Raw genomic sequence first — 23,087 nt, 5'->3', positions numbered from 1 at the left:
AATTTGAAGCTGTTATGTAACCCAGAAAAGGCCAAGAAGTTCTTTTAATCTATTCTTGTGAGTACAGACCTATTGTAGATGGGACCATTTGATTAGGTTATTTCAACTGAGATGTGATCCATCTCATTAAAGGTGGGTCTTAATCCTCTTACTTGAGTCCTTTATAAGAGGATAAAATACGTCTGAAAGCTAAGAGATGAAATTACAAGAATCTCACAGAAAAATGCCCCAGAGATGCTGAAGAGAAGAAGCCACTGAAGCCAGAAGCTGCAGCAATGAAACCCAGGAGAGAAGGACCAGCTGACATTGCCATGTGCCTTGCTGTCTGACAGAGGAGCGCAAGCTCTCAGGTAACCCATCTTCAGAGATGTTATCATACTATTGATGCCTTAATTGGGACATTTTCATGGCCTTAGAACTATAAATGTATAAGCTAATAAATCCCTATTGTTTAAAGCCAGCCCATTTCTGATATATATTGCATTTTGTCAGTTTTACCAAACCAAAACCCTCCCCAAGGACAGACATACAGAACAATGAAATATAGTTGAGAGTTCAGAATAAACTCTCACACCTTTGGCCAACTGATCTGTTAAGCAAAGGTACCAAGTCCACTCAGTGGGAACATTCTCTTCAACAAATGGTGCTAGGAGAACTGGCTAGCCACATGCAAAGATTGAAGGTGGACCTCTATCTCATACCATATACAAAAATTAACTCAAAACAAATCAAATACCTAAATACAAGAAATAAAACAATAAAACTCCTGGGAGAAAACATATAAGAACATCTTCAGGACCTTGTGATGGGCTATGGTTTCTTAGACTTTACACGATAAACACAAGCAACAAAAGAAAAAATAAATAAATGGGACCCCATCTAAATTAAAAACTTTTGTGTACCAGAGCACTTTATCAAGGGTGTGAAAAGATAGCATGCAGAATGGGAGACAGTATTTGGAAACCATATATCTGATAAGTGTCCAATGTCCGGAATTTACAAAGAACTTTTAGAACTTGTTGTTTTAGAACAACAAGACACACAACCCAATTTAAAAATGGGTAACAGATTTGAATAGACATTTTTCCAAAGGAGATATACAAATGGCCAATAAGCACATGAAAAGACTCTCAAAGTCATTCTCCATCAGGGAAATGCAAATCAAAATTACAATGAAATACCACCTCACACCCACTAGAATGGCTACTATTTAAAAAACGGAAAACAAGTGTTGGAGAGGATGTGTAGAAATAGGATCACTTATACATTGTTGGCAGGAATGTAAAATGGTACAACCACTGTGGAAAACAGTATGGCAATTCCTCAGAAAGTTAAATGTAGAACTACCATATGACCTGGCAGTCTCACTTTTAGATATATACTCAAAAGAATAGAAAGCAGGGACTCCAACAGACATTTGTACACTGATGTTCATAATGGCATTATTCACAATTACCAAAAGGCAGAAGCAAGCCAAGTGTCCATCTGAATGGATGAATGAAATATGGCATATACATAAAACTGAATATTATTCAGCCATGAGAAGGAATGAAGTTGCGATGCATGTGACAATGTGGATGAACCTTGAAGACATCAAGTTGAGTGAAACAAGCCAGACACAAAGGGACAAGTATTGTATGATCTCACTTATATGAGATAAGCAAAATTATCATATTCATGAAGTCAGTCAGAAACTAGAATACAGATTACCATGAGCCAAGAGGCGTAGGGGAATGGGGAGTTAATATTTAATTGGTATGGAGTTTCTGTTTGGGGTGATGGAAAAGTTTTGGCAATGGGTGGTGGGAATGGAGGCACAACTTTACGTAGGTAATTAACACCACTGAATTGCATATCCAAAAAGAAGGAAATTTTTGGTTAGACATAAGTTACCACATACACATACACACACACACACACACAAAACAGAACTGTACAACATAATATTAAGAGTGCAAATGTTAACAGCATAAATATAATATTGATTCAGGAATTGTAACAAAGGTACCACACTAATGCAACTGTTACAATAATAGGAAAAACTGCATGTGATAAGGGGTAATATCAGAACTATGTACTTCCTGCATGATGTTTCTGTAAACCTATGACTATTTTAATTAAAAAATTTTTTAAGAAAGATAAATGCTAGAGAATAGTATCAAGAGTGTGGCTTAAGCCCACAAAGCCAAAGGCATATTTAAAAGGTGAAACACAGGGCAGTTTTAAGGCAGTGAAACTATTCTGTGTGATGCTGTAAATGGTGGATATATGATGATATTCATTTATGCATTTGTCAAAGCCATGGAACTGTACAACGCAAAGTGATGTTAACTGGGGGGAAGGGGGTAAATTTAAAACTTCTCTAAAAAATAAAGTCTATTTATTTTATTTTATTTTAAAGTGAAGGGACCATCTTTTATAGGCCTCTCAGACCAGGCTTACCCCACGGAGATCAATTCTTTCCCTGCTCTTACACTATGTCTTTTGAATGCACAGATTTTTCACCAGGTCAAAACAAGAAAATCTCCACGAACCCTTTCAGATTCTCTTTCTAATTCCATACAAGCAATGTTTTTGAAGGCCGTGCTACGGAAAAGTCTCTGCTAACCATTGAAATTCTACAAGTGATTAGGAGACAAGACTTATCTTCAAAGAAACTGCAAATTGGAGGGGAGATAAGACATACACAAATAACTACAAAATGAAGCAGTGAATGATGAGAACCAGGGAGGAAGGAAAAGCACAGTGTTGACTTTGTGGCTCAGGGTATGATTACATGAGGTGATTACTGTAAAGAACTTAGTACAGTGCCCAATGCACAGTAAGCATTCAATAAACAATAGAGAGCTCATCTCCCTAGGAAGAAGGCAAGACTGAATCCATTTAGTCAGGCTCAGAAGCCTCAGCATCCTTTGTTGTCGTTGTTGTTGTTGTTTTAATTTTTAAGTTACATTGGTTTTTTTTTTTTCTTTATTAGAGAAGTGGGTTTACAGAACAATCATATATAAAATACAGGATTCCCATATACCTTCTTTTTATTAACACCTTGCATTGGTGTGAAACATTTGTTACATTTGATGACAGCACATTTTTACAATGGTACCACTAGCTATAGTCCACGCTTTAACTTAGGGTTTACTGTTTATGTAGTCAGATCAACACTGGGGTTTGAGTCCAGAGTCTATCACATAATAATTGCATCATCTTGAGGAACTGAGTTTGCTATGACAGATTTTTTCTCATGCAGTTCAATTCCATCCCCCACAAGTCTGCTCTAGAGAAGAGAAATAATGTCACACAAGTGGGGTCAAGTCCTATGAACAAAATACCTCTTCCAGTATTTTGTTATCCCCCACTAAGTCTAAAACTCAGGTTAAGGAGGAAAAGGATGGTGCTAAAATAGTGGCCTCTTTCTCTACTAAGATGAGACAGAGTCAGACAGACTCGACTTAAAATTCCAGCTCTGCCATGTGTTAGCTGCAAGACCCTGGGCAGTGTCTAGCAGCCATCTGAGGGAAAAATAAATGGGTATTGGGAGGAAGAAAAAGCCTTTGTGAAAAGATTTAGACCTAAAACACAGTAACTTCCCCAAACCCTGAGTTTCCTTTCTTTTCTGACTCTGCTAAAGCTAATAAAACTATTCTCTCAATAAAGTTGTAAAACTTTTGTAGAAAACAGATAATGGAAAGTGGCTCTTTTCTAGGGACCTTAGTGAGATCTTTTCTCTTTCAAACCATTAACTTGTAGTGTCTTGCAAATAAAAATAAATTCCAATTAGAGCCATGTAAACTTTTTGTTTTAATAAACAAAGCATTTTCATGACTTAGACTGTAAATCACATTTACAGATAAGGAAAACTTCGAGGCCCAAACAGGTAACAATGAACCTACTAAAGCTGGAAGGAATGCATGCCCCATATGTGTTTTAGACTTAAAAGACAGAGTATACCAGACACATCATTATCTCGACTAGATTACAAGAGCTGGGGAAGAGCAGGAGACTCAGGGAAGTTCATGCAACCACCATCCAATCCCTTCACCGTCACGCTGCAGAATCAACTGAGAATTGTATTACTTTTAAATGAAGTAGAGGTAGGCTCCTGATCATTTTAAGAGAAGCTTTCTCCCACTGATAACAATTAGGCCAAGGGCATTAGCTACAGAAGGGTATTCCACTAATAAGTTCGGAACACTATTAGAACAGCAAAGAGGAGGCTGCATAGATAATTGTAGTTCTTCAAGTATCAGAAAATTCCATATCATAGCAGCAGAAGAGTGGAATGAATTCCACCTCCCAAAGGCTTAGTCCAAAAACTTCCTGCTGGCATTTGCACCAAACAAGGCACCCTGTACTTCTGGCATCATCTGCTGGCTTTCTAGGGTATCAGAAACCTTTATTTTACTACTTCCACCATAGCTCTCAACACTACCAGCTATATCCTCAGGCAGGTAGGCCTTCTGATCAATTTGGATATCAACATCTTTTTTGGTGGCAATTTTGTACATAGGAATCACCTTTTACACCACAGCATTTACCAGAGGGAAATCCTGTTTCCTGCAATGAATAATCATTCAGGGCTCCAGCAACTGGTACAAACCCTGGAGGACCAGTCCATCCAGCAACACTTGGTACCTGGTTGTATCTTTTTCCCACCTTGCTGAGTCTCTTCTTTGCTTCATTTGGTAGCTCTGTGATAAGGTCATCTCTGGCTCTAAGGACTTTGTGCCTTGCTTGATTCATCAGATTGGACATCTGAACTTTCTTTTGCTGCTCAATCTGCTTTTCTCTCGTCTCATAGTATTCCATAATCTTCAGTCTTTGGACTTGCACAAGACAACCTTTCTCAATGTTAAACCCTTCTTCTGCCTTTGCATCTATTTCTTCTGCTTTCTCTTTAGCCTTCTGTTCATTGAAAGCCATCATGTGCTTAATCTGCTTTTACATGTCAGCATCTCAGAGGGCAATGGTGAAAGTAATGCTAGCCGAGTGGGTAAAAGCATCAGGTTTAGATTTGAATAGGGTAGTGGAAAGAATGGGAGAAGAAACCCTCTCAGCATCCTTTTTGAGCCTCAAATATTACAAAGGCAAAATATATTTCACACAATAAAATGTAATCAGCAACTTTTCTTGTGAATTCCACTGTCTTACGTCTTTCTCCTGGCTAGTTCTCTTATGACACGGTCCATCCTCCACCTAGAGTCTGAGGAGTTTCCCATCAGGCAACTTACCTATATATCTTACTGAGTGATGGATTCAGGAATCATAACTGTAGCACTATATCTTTCCCTGCTTTTTCTTATCTAGTTTAGAAGCAGAAAATAATCTTGAGTCAGTAAGCTAAATACCCACCCTTTGTTGCTGAATTAAGCCAGGCGAAAATACGAAGATTTCAATCCCCAGCTCAGAGTAGGTTTGGATGGGAGAGAGGAAAATGGTAGGAGGGTATGTAGATGAAGTGGGCGTTACAATGGGTGTAGGAGAGATTTACAACAAGAAAGCACAGAGTATTTTAAAAGCGCTTATAATTGTTGTGTGAGAAAATGGAAAAATGGAGGAAGGAGTAAGTGGAGGCATGCATGCATGAATGAATGCATAATCCATATTTACATGGTTCTTAATCCTACCTGCTAAGTTTGGATGCCAGCCATCTCCAAGAGTTTCTCCCTTCCAAGCAGTTCTGTAAAATGCCAGGTGTCTCTTTTCACATTTGTGGATACTGCCCTGGTGACCTCAAGGACCCGTGCCTGCAGCACCACTGCTGCTCCTTGTCTCTTAGCAGTGCTGCTACACACCTCCCTCCACACAGAGAGGGAGAGCCGGCTTTTCTCTTCCCTGTGGTATTGGTGTTTTCTATAGGCACCAACCAAAACCGTACTGCATGTTTGGGACCCTTATGCCTTTCCAGTAATGGAGTTCTTTCAGTTTTTCTCTAAAGCTCAAGATAATAGTAACAGTAAATTGAGTCTGATGTGCAGCTGGTGAGGTCCTGCAAGAGCTAAATTGCTGCAGAAAACAGGAGGATGAGAAGACACAGGTCAAGACTATCACAATGACTTCCCCTGTCTGAATCAAGACTAAAGGTTGAAAACATAAGGGAAAAATAGGAAACAATATAATCCTGTAGTAATTCTGTGGTATAGTCTCTAGAAGTCATAGAAGAAGGTTTATAATAAAAGCAATGTTAGACTGAGAGTTGAAAAACTAGATTCTGATCCTGCCTCCAGGATCTGAATTTACACAAAATTGGCAGTGCTTCCAACCAACAACATAAAAATAGCAATGCCACATATCAGTGATTCACAGGGATTTATTTGTTTGTTTATTCATTCATGCATTCATTCATGCATTTAGTGGTCACATACCACTTTGAGAATCTGATGAAAACTGTAAGTCCTCTGTATGGAGAAATGTCCATATGCCTATACCCATAAAATTTTGCATACAGTTGTCAGTTAACCTTTGATTAAGACTCCCCAAATTCATTCAGTTAGAGCTTTCCATTTTTCAAAGTGCTTTCATTTCTATTATTTTTTATCAAATACATTCAGTTAGAGCTTTCCATTTTTCAAAGTGCTTTCATTTCTATTATTTTTTATCACTCTTTTCTTGAAATGAAACAAACATATTGAGCAATACAAGACCTACCCTAACTAAGGATTTCAAAAATATAAAAGAAAGTATATATTGCTACTAATGTCAAAACTCTCATACACAAGAAATCCTGGATTACCTTAAAAGTTCGTTTCCTTTTTTAGAATCAAAACATCAAGCCTGATTGAAAAGACCGGTGGGAGACAGGGGAGGGACGAGTTTTGATTTAATTCAACGTCTCCCCAAAACTATTAACAGTAGAAAGTTTGGGGAACAATAGAAATTCTGAAACAAAACTACACCCCCCTCCCTTAGGCCAGTTAGAATTGGCCAACCATAATACAGGAGGCAGGTTTCCATTGCTCTTGAGAGAAGGAGCTGACCTCAGGGTAATAACACGCTGTAAGAGGAAAATACTCGTAGAGGTTGGCCTCGCAAGGCCCAGGGTCACTGGGCACTTGCAGCTGAGGCCTGGCACTGAACCTGGGAGAGGATGGAGGGTACGGAGGATCTCATTAACATACTGGAGGAAGAGGGCGGCTCCTTGGGAAATGGGATGGGAACAATTACAGGGTGACCGAGATGAATTCAGAGAGGAATGATGATGGATTCCCTTGCATTGGGAGCAATCAGCATAATTTATTTTCCAACCAACAGTGAGACAGGGAGGCGTGCATGCCTGACGCATGGGCAGACTGTGTGACAGAAATTGTTTTTTAAGCAGTTGCCCTCTGAAAATATTACTCTCTTCCTGACACCCAGAATAATAAGGCCTTGATTATCTGTCAAGCCTGTAAAATCAGCAGTAGTTATTGAGAGTATGTTAGCCAGTTGAATCTACCCCTTTCCAAAGTGTTCTTTTTTTTTTTCCTTTCTATAGGCTCACTCTTTGTTCTCATCACTAATACCCTTTCCTCTGTTCCTCTGGAATTCATCTGTTTCCTGCCCTGTTTAGAAGCAGCATACTTTTTCCTGTGTCTACTATGTTGTGGGTGGCAAGAAAGTAACTGCACACAGACTGACAAATCTTGAGAAGGAATTCAGCCACAGTGGAGGCCAAACAATCTACTGCTAAAGCTTCTGGGAGGTAGCCCCTCTAACAGCCACTTTGCCACATTTTATATGTACATTTCTGTTCTAACTATAAGAAAATAAAGACAGAATAGGTTTAGGCTGATGTGTAACTGGCTGTGTCTTTCCTGATAAAGTTTATCCACTATAGAAAATAATGAAAAGGAAAAGAGTGGAAAATAGGCTTTCTTCTTTTGGAGGGCGTATCTTTGCACTGTAAAAAAAGTGGGCTTGATTCAGGAAGTCTACAAAATAAAAGAGTGTGAAGAAGTATTGGTCGATGGCAAAGGCAGGAGGGTAGTTGGAAAGGCCACAGGAGGCCAAGTGTCCCCCTACTCTAAACCCATTGTCTCTAGTTGCTCAACTGCCCTGGAGTCAAATCCCACTTCATGTTATCATTTATTGTTTCATGTGCATTGCTACATCTTAACTTCTACCCCTGCCGCAGGGGTAGAAGGCTTGGACTCAGGGTCTCTGGAGGAATCTGCTGGGGGTACAGTTACACCTTCCTCTGGACTCTAGCATTTTGGAAAATTAACTTCTCTTTGAATCACTCTTTAGGACTAAAAGCCCAATTGACACTCGCACACAGGAAGTCCCACCCTCACCTGGGAGAGCTTCCTTTCTACATCCCCAGGTATGGCTCCTCTACCCTCACTGTTCCCCCAGGACAGTGACTGGTCCTTTTCTTGGGCAGGGCCTAGGTGGGCCTGTAGAGTTGGTTAAATGTGAACTCAGGAACTTGGGAAGGCCCAGCTTCCTCTTTGGGGGTGGGGGAGATTCTGGTTTTGGTTGGTGAAAGCCCTGGCAGGGCAGGACAGGTGGTCGCAGGTTAAGGAACTAGGTACACCATCCCCTTTTTGAAGTTTATGAATCAAAATGTTTATAACTTAAAAGTTTTTAATGAAGGAGAATGAACATTAAATAAATAAATAAATAAATAAAGAGTAACTTCTATGAGGGAAGGATTATAGTGCAGTGCAAAGAGAATTTGGAATCAGAAGACCTACCTTTGAATCTTGGCTCTGCTGCACGATTCTAGATAATCAGTGAATCTCCCTTTGCTTAATTCTTCCTTTCTTTAAATTAGGAATTCATTCAATTCATTCCTTCAATAAATATTCAGTGCTTATATTATGCCGGGTGCTTTGAGGGGTTGCCATCAGGAAGCCTGCATGAGTGGTTGATATAAAGACCAAATGAAATGAGAGATGGTACTTTGCAATTGTAAATGTTGAAATGTAAGATGTTCTTATACTTCTTGTGTTCCCCCAAATCTCAACTGTGATGTTTTGCATGTAGAATGTATTCAGTGTTTGCTAATTGATTAAGCTTTACTGATTTTGACCAAAAAGCTTATGTTTTCTGGCATTACAGAAGACAAGAAAATATTCTTACCTACAAAGTATGAATTTAAAATTGCATTGTACCAAAACACCTTAGGACTTACATTCTTTTCCCCAAATAATCCCAAAGTATAAATTTAAAATTCCATTGTACCAAAACCAGTGATAACACCTTACGACTTAGATTCTTTTCTCCAAATAATCCCATAGTGTGGAAGGACTTATCTTGTTGTAGAAAGCAACACTCAGAAGAAAGAGCACTGAAGTGTTTTGAATAATAAGTGGGCACAAAAGCAGCTCTTGAACAAAACAATCTCAGATGCTGTTATGCCTGAGATGGCAGCCACGACCTTGACCTCAGAGGAAAGAAGCAGCTTAAATCACTCCCTCAAATATTCACTGACACAAAATAATTTTCTCCTTCTGAAGCATGCTGTTTGTTGCAATAGGCTGGGACATTTTGATAAACCTCTCATTCTATTCCAAGAAACTATGAAATGATTCTTTTGTCAGCCAAATGAAATGGCAAACTCAAGAACAGGACAATTGGCCATAACTTGACTGTTTGGCACAGTTGTGGGGCAGAAATTCCATCTCCCACATATCTCTATTGCTGCCTCATGATAGGAGAAAACTGTGATGGTGGTGCTTGCATGAGGTGGATTGAAAGGAGCCTTGCCAAGTGATACTCAGCTGTTAGCATTGCTGTGAAAAAACAAAGTGCCATTCTGTTCATTTCTTCCATTTGTCACAACTGGACCCAATTCTAAAATAGAGCCCTTGAAGCAAACTATTCAATTCCTCTTTTCAGTATGTGAACATGTCCTTCCACTATCACTTTTACTATAATAATGCAGTTTTAAACTTTTTCTTTTAAAAAAAGTTGATGAAGAAGCACATATGCAACATGATGTAAGTATATTTGATGGTCACATAGCAGTACATCATGGCACCTGAGTTCTGGGGGAAGTAAAAAATGTTTTCACTTTTTAATAGTTTAATTAGTTAGTTTCCAGAAAGGGGGCCATCAGAAAGCCCTTGGGATAAACAACAAAATATCTCCATGGACAGAATTATCTTGTGGGAAACATTCAAGGTGGAGTGTCAAGGCCCAGATTCTACTCCCAGCTGCATCACTGATGAGCTGTGTAACCATGGACCACTCCTTCAGCCTCTCTGTGTCAACGTCAATAGACTATGTCAAGTAATAAAAATCATCATCATACCTAAACTACCTGTACCAAAACTTAGCTTTTAAAATAAGATGTGTGAATAAACATTGTTTATAGAACATTGTTCTATAATAATGTAAGAGGTTTCTACTGTGATTATTTGAGCTTGAATAGTCAAGCAGTTAACACTTATGGTCTATGGAATTAGGCCTGGATTGGGTCTCAGATCTAACACTAGTTGGGATCCCTGGGAAACCACAATCATGAGAGTCCTGCATCTGTAAAAGGGGGGCTAACAACTCCTGACTGCTATCGCTGTTAATTGGTGCAAAGTACATGAAAACATATCTTGTTAATTGTATAAGGTATTTTATGAATATGAGATGATTGTTTCTGTATTTATTATTAAGTTTTTCTGCTCCCATAAAAATCTGAGAATCTGAATAACCTCCAAAGCTTGTTTATTGGGAGTAGGGCAGGAGAAAGAGTGGAATTTTGTGACATCCATCCTGTTTCCCTAGTTCCTCATCTAACTCTGTGAAAGGGGATGCAACTGAGGTATCCTCTGGTGGTTGTGGAGCTCCATTTTACTAAAAGATTTTGAGCCTCCACATGCAGAATATGGTCACTGGTGCTAAAGAAACATGTAATAGAAGTGGAAAAATTCAGAAAAAAGTAACTGGAAATTATAAAGAGGTGTCAGGGGATTGGAAAGAGCTGAGAGAGAAAGAGACAGAGACATAGCGAGAGAGAAAGAGACAGAGAAAGAGACGGAGAGACTAAGAAATGCCAAAAGTTGGGAAGGCAGAAATTTAAAAATAATTGATAAATTCACTAAAATTCAAAATGCAAAAATTATATGGGTTCCTCATAAAACTTGAGAAATCTGAAGGCAATTTAAAACAAAGGACGGCAGAGGGCATCTGTGGTGGATTGAAGCTGTATATACCCCAGAAAGACGTGTTCTTAAATTTAATCCATTCCTGTGGGAGTGGACTCATTTAAGTTGGGATCTTTTGATGAAGCTATTTCAGTTCAGGTATGGCCACCTCGTTCAGGATGAGTCTTAATCCTCTTATTGGGGTCCTTGATAAGAGAATGAAATTCAGACACACAGAGAGAAAGCCACAGAAGCCATGAAAGCAATGAAAACTGGAAGAGAAGGGAGAGACCAGCAGATGCCACCATGTACTTTGCTATGAGGTAAAGGAGTCAAGGATTGCTGGCAGCTGGTCTTCGGGAAGAAAGCATTGCCTTGATGATGCCTTGATTTGGACCTTTTCCCAGAATCTAATTGTAAGGTAATAAATTCCTATTGTTTAAGCTGAACCATTTCATGGTATTGCTTTAAGCAGCCAGGGAACTAAAACAGCAGCGTAGAATGTAAAGAGCACTGAACTTTTAGCAAGAAGGAATGGACTAAAGCCCTGAATCTGCCACTGATTAACTGAGTAACCTTGAGCAGGCTTTGTAATGGTCCCGTGACTGAGTTTGCTCATCTATAAAACAGAGATAAGGATCCCTACCTGTCTCCCTCACACAACTATGGTGAAGGTCAGTGTAGTCTGATTGTGGTGAAGCCAGGTTTATATCAGAGATGCAGATCCATACTTATATTGAAGTATAATAAGGGATTTATTTGAGGGATTTGACCATACACAATTGTGGGAGCTGGCTAAGAATGTGAGGATGTTGTTTCTGTCTGATGCTGTGATGCTGGAGCCTGAAATCCACAGAGCAGATAGTCAGGATCTAAGGGAAGATGAAAGTGGAGTGGGGAAGAGAGGACAAACTGGAATGAGAGTGGGAGCTGGAAGCCACAGAAGAGACAGGAACAGCATGGAGCTTAATGTGCATCAAGCCCAGGAGTCACAGAAGCTGAAGGGGACTCTGAGGGGACCTGGAGATGCTGTGGGCCCAGATGCTAACCCACACCAACCAGGGGAGCAAGTAGATAAGCCAGAGTGAAAGCTGTAATAGATCTTGTGCCCTGCTCTGACCTTCCCAGTGTAAAAAAAGCAAGATGGCCTCTGCTCCACTCTCACTTTCCAAATATAGAAAATATCTCTTATGAGCCACATTTACTTGGAAATATGCAGAGAAGGGAATTCTAGTTCCAACTTAGTCAAGTTAATGCAACCCATATCCTTCAAAATCAGTGAGATAAAGAAGGCACTGAAATTCAGTCTACTGGGGAAGGCAACTTACAAACAGCTTTTGAGGCTAAGTGCCAAACTAAAGCTATGACCATACAAGTATACAATCAGAAGACGGAAGGAAATAAAAGATTTCAGCTCTATGAGGTGTTTGGGAAGCACAGAGGGAGGTGATTAATGAATTATGTGGTAGAAGCCTTTACGAGGAGCAAACATTTGAAGAATGAATGGTGGGTGTATCAGAAGAGAGAACGATGACTCAGAATTTATTACTAAATAGCATAACACATACTGCACTATGAAATGTGCTATAAATTATATATATTGATAATATTCTCATTACCACTGGGGAAGACAACCCTGACTTTATATAATGCCTTCATTAGTGCCCTTCAAAGTCACCAAATAAAGGGCTGAATGGATTTGTGCCTGGTCCAGCATCTCAGTTTGCCAGAAGTGCCACAGGCTAGTTGGCCTAAACAACAGAAATTTATTGTGTCAGAATTTTGAGAGACTAGACATCCAAAGTCAAGATGCCAGCAGGTCCACGCTGTCTTTTAAGGGGAGGAACCATTCCATGCTTCTCCCCTGGCTTCTGGAGGGTGACCAGCAATCCTCGGCATCCCTTGGCTGCTTGTGGTGGCTGCTTCAGTCTCTGCCTCCTCACATGGCCATTTCTCTCTTTCTCTGTCTCCATCTCTCTGGGTCCAAATTTCCTTTCCTTATACAGACATGAGTTAGATTGGGTTAGGGCCCACCATAACCCAGTCTGGCCTCATCTTAACTAATAGCATCTTCAAAGATCCTCTTTACAAATGGGGTTACATTCACAGAACTGGGGATTAGGACTTGAAGATGTTCTTTGGAGGGACACAATTCAATCCATAATATCCAGTGTAGCAAAATCTTGTATTTTTATGAAAGGCATCAGTCTGGAGTCTGGAAAATCATAATGGTATATAGGCCAGGGTATAAAGATGGCCGAGTAGCTGGAAAAACCAGCTCCTGAAAATGGCCAATTCTGAAGCCTCTGTTTTCACGGAATAGAATTGATCTTAACTATGAAAAATTCACATAGAGGGCTGGTATAGACATAAACATGTCAATGATTGTGACTTCTTTATCTCCAGAATAAAACTTGTGAATTTATTTTCATAAACATGTCGATAAATTTGACTTCTTTATCTCTGGAATAAAACTTGTGAATTTATTTTCTGTTATACAGATATTTGATATTGATATATAAACCATATATTGGTAGACTAACCAATGTGGGTTTTTTCTCTGGTGTTACATGTGGCTAACCTATTTGATTTTTCTTTAATCAAAGACCTTTGAAAGGCATCAAGATTCTGAAATCATGCTTTTTTTCTATTTATTTGACAATATATGAAAGAAAACTCAAATAGGATTATGACAAATGCCTAGATGCAATTTTTCATGTGAAACAGACATTTCTTATATCTGTTTCCCTTTTTTTTGCATTAATCCATCAGAGTTATTCAGTTTAATGTTAATAAAAGATCATCAAAAGAGAGTTTATAACTCAGCATGGTAGCAGCCTGGGATTTAACACTAAGGTTTCTGGAAATGTGCCCTACAAAGCTATATACGTGTGTATATGTATACATACATATTCACATGAATACATACATTCATTGGCTTTGTTCAGTTTAATGCTATAATCTAACCTTTAAAATAAGCACCTGCATAAAAGAAGAATCTCAAAGAATGGGTCAATAGCAATTGAAAATAATGTTGGAACAGGTGCTGCATGAAAATCTTTGATCTTGAAGACCCTTTTAAAAGTGTCAGAAAGAAAGTACATGTTAAAGTAAAAAAGAAAGCACCACAAGCATTGTTTTCTAAAGTAAAAGAGTTTTTTTGTTTAATGCAAATTGTGCTCTATTGCCTGATATTACATGGGATACAGTTGCAGACAATAAAATCCAAGGAATTAGATGTGTGAACGCAGGAGCAATATTCTTTCCTTGAACCACTGATGCTATGTAAACAGACACAAAAAATACACAAGTGGGGAGGAGTGAGTGCTTTAAAAAATTATGCTAAAACATAGATAATTATTTCCCTGTTATTCATTGCAACAGCCTAAACTGGTTCTATAACCAAACTTCAAAGCAGTTGGAAAACTAAAGGAGGAAGAAATGGTAGAAGGAAAACATCTTGATATTTTAGTAGTTGATACACAAATTGTTAGTTCCAACTTCCCAGTGCCTTTAGCAGTGTCCCACCTCAAGTAAAAGGACACAATAGCACTGTGGAGTCAGACTCCCTCACTTAATCAGAGTAATTGAGCTTGGAGTGAGACAACCTAACTTACTCAGAAAATGTTAATTAATATTAATTAAATATACTGTAAGCCAGGCACTTGGGTGTTGGAGGTACAATGCTGGGTAGGACAGCTTACAATCTGACACAAAAGACAAGCAGTCAGCTAAAGCAGCAGTTCTCAAGTGCTTTGGTCACACAACCCCTTTTACTCTTAAAAACTATAGAGGACCACAGAAAGCTCTTGTCAATGTGGGTTACAGATCGATATTGGCGGTATCGGAAATTACAATATAACTTTTAACAAGATACTTTTAAGAATTAATGAAAGATTCACATAAATATTTTATTTGTACATTTTTAAAATAACATTGTTTTGGAAAATAGATACATTTTCCAGAACTAATTAAAATAGTTTAAATAGTTTAGAAAAGTGGCATTGTTTTATATTTTCACAAAACTCTGTAACTCTGTCATGATAAAATCCATTGATCTATCATGTAACTTGAATGCGTCCTTTACCCATCCATGATTTTGTACCCTCACACATTGGTCATTTGGTGAATTATGAGGATCTTCCAAATGTTGACTTATTTCATCATACAATATCATATACTTACATTTGTTAATATCTCCACTGATCTCATCAGAAAAGTCTTTTAAGTACTGGGATGCTCACAAGCTCACAAGTGGCAAATTAAATTTTCCCAAAATTCTAGGTTTCACTTAAAAGCTTGACTTTCACTATTGGCAACAAACACTATCCATGATTTCCCTTGAAGTGACAGGTTTATTTTGTTATTTTCCAAAAAAAAAAAAAAAAAAAAAAAAAAAAAGTCTGCCAAATACCAAAGTCTAAATAACTGTAGTTTGTCAATTGTTCTTCAAGTAAAAATGGAGTTCCATGAAAAAAGCAGCTAGTTCAGCCTGCAACTCATTCACAAAGTGCTTTTCTTGAGCGAACTATCATACTTCTGCATGCTGCAGAAGGGTTTTATGTGTACTTCCCATTTCATCACAAAAAACATTAAAAAAAGATAAACTCAAGAGTTGAATTTAATAGTTTTTACTGCTTCATTAAGAACACTGTTAAGTAAACTGTCATTTTTGTTTTGTTTTGTTTTACTGGATGTCCATGATGGTGAAGAAAGCAATGATTAGTAGTACAGTTTGGTGACCCTCCTTTGATTAGTGCGAAGGCACCAGCATTTTTACACACCATTTCTTTTGTATCATCAATGCAAATGCCAACTATTATGAAAATAGATTTCATCTGTGGACCCCTTGGGAAGGTCTCTGGGATCCTCAGGGGCCTCCGGGCTACACTTTGAGAACCACTTATATAAAGAGTTAAAAGTGATATAAGACAAAAAAGCATGTGGCATGAGCATCAAACTTCTCATGGAGGATAAAGGAAGGCTTCCTGGAATGTAGTGCCCTAATACAAATATCTGAAAAGGAGTAAGTATTATTAACTAGTGGAAGGGAGAAAGACGCATATGCCAGGCAAAGAGAATAGTCTTTGCAAGAAAGGAGTTCATATCTTGCTTATTCTTTTACCATGTGCCTCTGAGAAAACTGCCTCATCTGCTTGAGTGTCAGTTTATTCATCTGTAAATTAAGTTGCCAATTACTACCCATAAAGTTGTTTTGAGGGCTAAATGGTAGACCATTTGTGAAGAATCTGCCCCAAACTTTGGTGTATAACCAGCACTCAATAAATGTCAGTTCCTTCCTTTTGCTTACATAGTAGATCCTGAAAGTACAGTGTGAAATAAGAAAGGTAGATCTTTTTAACAAAGGCTTGATAGTCTTACCCATCCCCTCCAAGATAATTTATTAAATTTCTCTTTAATTGTATAAAGCTATGTTTGTAGAACACATTTTTTCCTATCATGTATTTGAATTCAAATAACATAAGTAAGATGATAATAAGATTCTATTTATGCAAGCACTTGCACTTAGGTATTTGTGAGCTTCTTTGAACTTTATTACAATTTTCAGAGATCTGTGTGATAAAAGCTCTGAAATAATTTATATATAACAGGAAGTTAGCACTATGAAACTAAAAATTGCATATTCCTATGCTGATCATTATCCAATGTAATTATTTTGGGGAGTAGGATTCAGAATATCAGATCCAAAGACATCCATTTGGATATACCACAAAATTTTGAGAGACTGAAGAAGGGTCTGACCTATAAGTTTTTGTGTAATTATTTATGGATCTGTAAAAAATAAGCATCCAAATGGCCTGTTGTATCAAACAAGTTACTTTGTGTTGAAGTTAAATTTCAAATATATATGTACATGGACATATTTTTAAAATAGATTCTACACAGTGAATGTTTCCGACCTATTGTTCAAGTGATAGACAATCAGAAATGGATGCCATATAGCAAAGGTTTTGTGGAACCTGGGAGTTTTGTGAGTTAAACAAAGGTGTTTTGCTGCTAAAATTGAATGACAGTCTTCATAAACAGTCTTCTCAATTTTAGGTTTTTCTTAAGTTTTGATTCCTAACATTGATTGTCATAGTGGGTTCTAATACAAAGCAGAATTTGATGTAGCTCCAAAGTTTTTCCAAAGCCTTGCAATGAGCAATGTGCTTCCAGCTGCCCTTACATCTGAAGATGCTTGTCAGTTTCTCTCTGTGTAGATATGTGAGCTGAAATAGAACACAGAGTTCATGAGACCAGCACTTTCATTCTAGAGATACAGAAACAGATTCCAAGCACCCCTTATGTTTGCCTCTGCCCTCCAGCAAGATAACGCTTTTAGACTACTCACCAGCTCCCTTGAAGGCCCAATTCAAATGGATTCTCCTCTGTGAAGCCTTCCCCTAACCCTCTCATCAAAATTAATCACTCCTCTTCTGCGCTTCTCAAATGTTTCATAGACTTCTGATCACTTTAAAGGGTTTTTGCTTCTTCGTAAATCTATTACTTGGTAATCATACATCTATAATGCCACTTACCATCATCTGACCAGTTGTTTACAAGCTGTATCCCCCATTAGATTGAGATTCCTGAGGAAATATGTTGTCTTCCTGATCCTTGTTTCTCCCAGCAGATAACACAGGAGCTTACACAAAGTGGTTATTCAATAAGCATTTATTACACTGAATTAAGTGATTCTTTTCAAGGTCAAGCAACAGCATGTTGCAGCCAAACTGCTGGTCCAGTTGGTAGCTCACTGACCTTTCCTGGACACGACATTCCCTCTATAAAATGAGCTACATGTTCAGCAGCTATGCACCCTCTTATCTGCAATTTTCAATCAAATCAGACACCCTGAGTCTGTTTACACAAAGGTATGAAACATAAAAATCCAAAAGGGAGGCTCCAAGAACCTTCCATGAAGATGGCCACAGTCACTGGCCACCTAGGCACAATACTGCATGTCCCACTCCATTGAACCCTGTGGACCCCTTACCAGTAGATATCAACAGACACATCACCATCCTCATGCCCAAGCCCATTCTGCTGTCCTAAGCAAAAAAATATTTATACTCTAAAAGCTGGCACCCCCAAATCCCTTCTCTTTGTAAAATGTATTCCTGGCTCCCCTCCCAGGAGCTGGTGGCAGCCCACAGATTTTTCAGGACAGTCCACAGTCTATACTATCAATGCATAAAATTGGCCTTATCTGCAGAGCTAGCTAGCTGGGCTGTTGTCCAATGAAGTAAGCAAGTCTAGACATAGCACTCATGTTCACTGGAATGTTCATACTAGAACAAGTCACCCTTTCCTAACTGCTGTGTCATAGGATTTTCAGCAAGGACACCATTCTTGAGGATCACCTATATTGACTCCATTCTATTATAAAGCTAATCCCCAACAACAAGCCTGTGAGCTCCCGTGGCCAGAAAGAGGGGCTTTGCAATGCCAAATTTCCACAAAAACCAGAGTGGATAAAAGCTACTGTAGCTCAGCATTCCCTGAGGTGTCTTGTGAAAACATTCAGAAGCTTAACAGGGTACTTAGTTTGTAAAAAAGTTTGTCTCCCCAGCCTACGTCTGCAATAAAAAAAAAGCATTCAACATCTCGGGATTACAAGGGCAACAATTAAAGCAAAGCCTAAAAGCTGACCTCGATCTCTTCAGAGGCCGATGCTCTTGCCTCCTTGAGAAACTATTTTAGACTTAGGTGCCAATTTTTACATAAGCCCTGAACCTCCCTTTAGCAAACAAAGGCTAAAGAAAAATTCAGGGGCCTCCCTGGGCTGAAGAATAACATAAACAGGGAGGTGAGGGAAGGGGTAGCATCTGATGAAAGGTGGTTTGGGGAGCAGATCCACAATGTACTCTGCTGCAAGATTTCCCCTCCACTCCTTTCAAACTAAAAAGGGAAACATGAAGCTATTCCACACAATCCCTTTGGTCAACTTAGCAAGGATGGCACTTTAGAGACTCTTTTTCACATTCTCCTGTTATAAGTTTGACTTGAAAGTGTTCTTTAATGTCTTGAAAGCAAAAAAGCAAATTGAAGAAATTGTTCGAGACACTTTGATGGGCGTGGGAGCTGCTTGGGGCCTTTAAAGCTGCAGTGCAGCAACTAAAAGAAAAGGCTTTTGTAGCTGGGTGGTTTCTCTAAACCAAATGCTTGCAGTTCACCTCGCAATTTCAGGGAATATTGGAACACTATGGAAAACTTTTAGTGGCTTATTGAGACAGATAATTAATGAATGTCTGCAATAATTAGCATGACTAAGAACTGCTTCTACTGCTTCTTGAACAGAGAAGACCAGAACAAATAATTCTATTGTTGGTCAAATTTAGGTTTCAGCATTTTTTCCCTCAAACTCGCCTATTATATTTTTCATGCCCTTAAATTAAGGAGCATGACTAGGATACAAATAGCAAGGTGAACAAAATAGCAGCAAAAGTAATAAATAAAAGCATTTCCACACATCGGCACTAAATGAAGATACACACTTCCAGGGAGGGAGACACTCAGGAAGATTCAATGTATTGCTTGTCGATGAGTTTGGCTCCAAAACATCTACCAGACACAGCTTTTTGATACGACTGTGCAGAGGACATTTTGCTAGCACGGGAAAGGGGATTCAGCTGAGGAATAATGTTATAATAAGAGGATGAAAATAATATTCCCTGGTTCTCCCTCTTGAGTAAAGCTCCAACTTCTCATGCCCGGTTCAAGAGTTTCTTGGATGGTATTTCCAGGAAGGCATGAAGTCCTCTCGCTCTTCTTAATTCCAGAACGTTCCACCCACCATCCCTTGGCCCTGCGGCCACAGGCTTCTCTCCTGGCCAGCGGCTGAACTGGCGAGAGGCTGACTGCTGTGGTTAGCTTGCTGCTACAGAGGAAAGGTCTTCCTTTCATCTCACATAAACACCATTCCTAAACCTTAAAATTGAGCAGGACTGTGCTCTGTGTTCACCTCTTCTGAGTTAGTTCCTTCATTTTGTTCATTCTTTATCACATCTTCCGTCTCCCAGGTATCTGGCACAGAGATCCTGGGCCTGGCACGAGTGACAGTTTGAAATGTGCTGCTCACAATTGGTTTTCTGCCCTGACCCCCAATGGTCCCCAAAGCACACTGTGTTCCCTGATTTTTCCTCTGCTCAAGCAAATTTCTTTGCATACAGAATATTGCCTAGGAAGTTGCAGTGACTTTCAGCCCCAAGGTGTCTCCTATAAACCCAATATTTTTCCCATGAGACTAATGGGGCTCTCTTAAGCCTGCTTAGTTCACCCTAAAATTCCTGCCATGTTTGAATTTGCAAAAATATATAGCTGAAGCCCCCCATTCTGGGACTCTGTAGAGTTTTTCACAAACTTTCAACATTTCAATCAGCCATCCACTATACATTCAGAAAAGAGAGGGAAAGATCTCAAATAAAAAGGAATTAATGCCCTGTTGAGTTGGAGTAGCAATCTGAGAGATGAGAAAAATAAAGTTATAGGCAGTCCAGAGATTTGCCAGCAGCTAGAGTGACACAGTGGAGGTAGAGCCCAGATTTTCAGACTGCTCTGGAGAAGTGACGAGAGGGAGCTGATCAGTGAAAAGGGTCTGGTTTGATTCGGATGATGTCAGATTTGAGAGTGTATCAATCAATGTGTAGAAGCAGTAGGACCCAGAGATTGATTAGATTTGGGGGTGAGGGCAAGGACGGTGTCAAGGTTGATTCCCAGATTCTATAATGAGCAAGTAGGGTTGATGGTGCCATTTATATACTTTATCTGCATTTATCAACTAGAGAAAAGGATGGAGTAGGGGATGAGGGCATTGCGAGCTTTATTTCACACCTGTTGAATGTGACATGACTGTGAGGCATGCATGAGATGGACAGACCGAAATCTAGCATGTCACAGCTAGAGGTAAACATTTGAGAGTCAGCATATTGATAGATAATTGAAGCAAGGGAATTGAAAGAGTTTCCTCTGCTTTTAATTTGTGTAACTTTAAGAGTTCATGTAACACAATGCTGCCCTTGATATGTACTTGTTCCACTGCATATGTCCTATCTACTCAATAGATGTAAGTCCTTGGAGAACAGTAACCATTACTCATAACATCACCTAACCCACAAGGGAAATGCTGATACAGGCTCAAAAATGCTTAAGGAATGATACAAAAACAATTTCCACATGACAGTAATAGTTATTTGACTAATAATTTTACTCATATGGTGCAGGCACTTGACATAAAATTTTAATCCTTACAAAACACCATGAGGTGGGTAGCATTTTATAGATATCTCTATTGCAGCAACTAAGGCTAAACATATCATATTGCTTTCTATCTGTGCTTCAATATTTGACCAAGATCTGTGGTGTAAAATGCCTATGGAAAGCATTTCTGATTAAATAATTCTATTGTTGGTAAGTCACTGGGGCACTTTATTTCCCATACCAAAGCAGTCAGACATGCTTTGTTGCCAAGAAAGGAGACAGCAAAATTATGAAGCAAACTATTGCAATTTTCTGGTTTCGGTCACCTTTTCCACTTAACCCTTCTTCTCATCTGCCAAAGGAGTTAAATTCTTTTCTTTCTTTTTAAAAATCAGGGTCTGCTCTGAGGTCCTACATTTTCACTAAAATGTAAATGACATTTATAGTGACAAAATGTAGAAGATTTATAGTGACAAAAATCTTTCTCCAAATTGATTAGGATTAAGCCTGCAGCTCAATTTTAGGCATCAGATAGGGGATGAATACTTATATTTTGATTCCTTATCTTTCTGTAAAAACCTCCTTATTTTGTTCACTATTTCAGTGATGGTCTATAGGTTTCCCAATCCCACAGCCTCAATCTCAGAGACATCTGTGTCTCTTCCAATATTCCATGCATATGTATTCAACTAATTACTTCAATTTTTTTGAGTTTTAAAAGTAAGGCAAAGCATAGCCTTCTCTCCCAGCCATATATCTTATATGGTAGCCACTAGCCACACATGGCTGTTGAACCCTTGAAATATGGCCAGTCCAAATTGGGATCTACTGTAAGTGTAAAATACACACCAGATTTCAAAAACTTAGTGTGAATAAAGATAATGCAAAATATCTCAATAATTTTTGTATTGATTGCATGCTGAAATTATAATGTTTTTGGATATATTGGGCTAAATAAAATACATGAGTAAAATAATTTCATGTTAAAATTTTTTTAAATAATGACTATTACATTTTTAATTACAAATGAGGCTCACGTTATAATTTCTGTTGGACAGTGCTCATCTACGTCATTTGTCTGAAAATAGGTTTGCTGGGAAGCTGAATGTTGAACCACGACTAAGGCTGTTTGAGACTGAACCATGGAAAGGTGCTTGTCTGGATTCAGGTGAGGTGCCATCTGTTTCAGGGGGCATGGACTGTAGCCAAGTACGGGGGCTGCTGAGATCTAACCTCACTGCACAGTGGCAGTTTCTGAATGTCTTGAGTAGACAAAGAAAGAAAAGAATGAATTTTCAGATGCTTTTTATAAGAACTATGACTTAGTTTGCCAGGTCTGCTGTAACACATAACACAAACTGGTTGACTTAAACCATAGGAATTTATTGTCTCAGAGTTTTGAAGGCTGGAAGTCCAAAATCAAGGTGTCCACAGTGCCATGCTTTCTCTGAAGTCTGTAGTGTTCTGGTGATGGCCTTTTGGCCATCCATAACTCAGTCTCTGCCTTCATCACAGGGCCATCTTTGTCCTCCTGTCTCCTCTCACTGTGTCCAAATTTCCTCTGCTTATAAGGATTCTAGGCATATTGTATTGAGACCACCCTGATTCAGTTTGGTTTCACCTTAACTCACCTTGATTAATACCATGTTCAAAGATCCTATTTATAAATGGTTCACATCCACAGGACTGGGGATTAGGATTTGAACATGTCTTTGTGGGGGGCATGATTTGATTTATAACAAAATGAATGGCAGGGATTTCATTTTGCTCTGTAAAAGTCCCCCTATTGGAGATTTTCACACAAGTTTTTTTGTTTCTCTCATT

The 23,087-nt window shown here is 38.8% G+C and overlaps 1 pseudogene; it reads right to left on the bottom strand.

Annotated features, from left to right (window-relative positions):
- Window positions 1–4,301: 4,301 nt before the first annotated feature.
- On the bottom strand, window positions 4,302–5,186 carry LOC119535223 (annotated as a pseudogene).
- Between the last annotated feature and the right edge of the window lie 17,901 nt (window positions 5,187–23,087).

The sequence above is a fragment of the Choloepus didactylus genome, chromosome 5, assembly GCF_015220235.1.
Source record: "Choloepus didactylus isolate mChoDid1 chromosome 5, mChoDid1.pri, whole genome shotgun sequence".
Lineage (NCBI taxonomy): Eukaryota > Metazoa > Chordata > Mammalia > Pilosa > Megalonychidae > Choloepus > Choloepus didactylus.
The sequence above is the reverse complement of the archived record's forward strand: the minus strand, read 5'-3'. Positions and strand labels throughout refer to the sequence as shown.